The following is a 2,622-nucleotide window of genomic DNA, read 5'->3' as shown; positions in this document are numbered from 1 at the left end:
CTGAGAATTTTAAGCTCCTGGTCACATCACTGAGTCAAGTCAAGGTGAGATTTATAATTTATGAATCCAACTTTTAACCTGTAAGAGGAAGAATGTTATTTATTCTCTGCTTTAAATTGTTGCAATGGAATTTTATCAGGAAGCTGATAAACGTCCATAATCTTGAGAAACAAAATAATTAAAATTTGATTCATTTATTACACTTCCTGTGATTAAAATCATTCATCTCATGAGGTGTACGGTAATGTAGTTGCACCCTGGTACCTGTCAGGATCTCTGAGTGGCTCGAGGTGAGGATGAGGAACTGTACGACGTCCTTTTGTAAACCCTCCTTTGGACGGACATCTTCCTCTATTTGGGGAATTAAGAAATGAGATCAAGTTGAAGCTTTTGAAGCTTTTGAAGGGCGACTGATCATGTAGTCATCAACCATCTGATGCTTGTGTTGCTTTCTATGTATTTTCCTGTTGCGTTTTTGTGTATCGTGCCAGACGAGGACGAGGCCCGAGGTTATAAACTGCTGCGGTATGTGGCCATGATGCAACTTGTCCCAATAAAAATAAACAGTCGACAATAAATATGAAGTACTTCGGGATCTGCTGTGCTTTTCCAGGCTTTTCATCCCATTTAGCAGAATGAACACAAATACATTTAAGATCAGTGAAGGTATCGCACACGCTCCCCTCCGTTTGTGTCTCTGCATTCCCGTCATGCACGATTTTCTGGTGAAATCTTCAGGACAGTTTCCTCGAATACAACTGTTTTTTAATCCCTGGAATTCCAGTGACTCTAAGGTGCAACATGCCAGAAGATTGAAACATCTGGGAAATGATGCCAAGAGAGGCTGTGTAGGGGGGTAGGAGGAATGTGGAGGAGAGGGTGAACGCTGTGTGTGTGTTAGTGTGTGTGTGTGTGTGTGTGTGTGTGTTCCTGCATGGCTGACGTCAGAGCTGCGTCTGTCCATGCTCTGGAGAGCAGGACATCCTGTGGAATTGTTCTCAGCGATGCCCGAAGAATTCAAAGCAGCCTCCTCTCCCTCTCTCCCTCGTCTCGGTGAGACGTTGGGAGTGATATGCTGCCATGGAAATGTTGGGGAGCCGTGTGTGTGTGTGTGTGAGGGGGGGAGAGCGGGGGAGGATCCCCATCAAAATCTGACAAGGACACTGAGTTCACCAAGTAACCTAAAAAGGAGAGAGGCAGAGTTCAGTGAGGGATTCCTGTTGAGATTATGATTGCTGTGATAGCAATCTAAAGGATATCGCTCATATTTCTAGAGCCTGAATCTGATGAAGCATGATGGAAACAAACTGAGGGGACAATGTCGAAACAGCCGTGCGAAGGGAAAGGAACAAAAACAAGGTGAAGATGCACGGACTGCTGTTTTTCTGCACCAGTTTTCAGACACAATGAGACAAACATGTCTGCTTTTAGGAGAGTGGAGTGTAGAGGAGTGAGTGTGGGGGTGGGGTGAGGAAGGCGAGGGAGGTAGGCGATACGGGAGTGGAGTGACGCAGACTGGGAGAAAAAGTGGGGGGGTGTAGTGGGTGTAGTTATATTTAGCCACCGTTAGGAGACACACATTAGCTGCATTTCTCTGCCCTCCCCGGCTCCCTACGTCACTTTACTCCGAGCTTCTCCACCGTGCATCATGTGACAGGTGCAGCCCGAGAGCCCGCTGTGTGGAGGACCAGCAGAGGTGGGACACGAATACTAAACAGCCGAGGATGAAAAGCACCGCAGAGCACAAAGAGAAGTGGCTGCCTGTGAACCCCTCCTCCCACGCAGCAGCATCCACAGATGTGCGTGTGATGGACTGGTCAGGGTGTTTCCCTGCAGCCTGGTGCATGCTGGGAGAGCTGTTTCAGCGACCACAGAAAGAATGACTGAGAGTACTCTTTAAAGCCTCTCCAAACACACTGTATTTGCTCTTCTTTTTTAAAGCATATTTTGTATTCCAAGTTGTGATTCTGAGCTTGACTCGGCTCCAGGACTTCTTTGTGTAGAAAAATCCGCAAGCTGTTCTTTGCACCAAACATGTGCAGGACTGCAGAACACGCTGGACATCACATTTTATATCAAATGGCAGTTTTCGATGCTTTTTAAACTGCACAGTTTGTGATTAAAAGTCAATCCCGTTTAATTCACGCAGCACAAAATCACATAATTGTCTCTGAGGGCTTTAAAATCTGCACCACATATGATCTTGTCTATCTTTAGACCTTAATGGAGGGAAAGGTATTATTTATTTGATAAAATACAGAATAAAGGTCTGCTTATGCTGGTTTTCTCATCATGCTGAGAAAAGTTCCCCTAAAATAATCTGTGAAAAAACATGAATATAAGATGTTTCTTGCCTGTAATGTGTAAAAAAAAAAATCTACAGATGGAACCAAGTGAAGACTGTCTAAATCCAAGTCACATTCATCTCCCTATATTATCAACAATATTGGGTTTAATGAGGTATTTTTGACTAGTAATAGACAAACACATGTTGTCAGATTTTGAGTTTTTGCAGTGGAAACTTATAGTTTCACACTTAAAGGGCAACTGCACCTATTTTGCATATCAAAGAGAGATTACACGTCGTGGGGAGTACTACTGCATATGTGAAAAGAGTCATAT

This window comes from Acanthopagrus latus, chromosome 21 (genome assembly GCF_904848185.1).
Source record: "Acanthopagrus latus isolate v.2019 chromosome 21, fAcaLat1.1, whole genome shotgun sequence".
NCBI lineage: Eukaryota > Metazoa > Chordata > Actinopteri > Spariformes > Sparidae > Acanthopagrus > Acanthopagrus latus.
The sequence above is the reverse complement of the archived record's forward strand: the minus strand, read 5'-3'. Positions refer to the sequence as shown.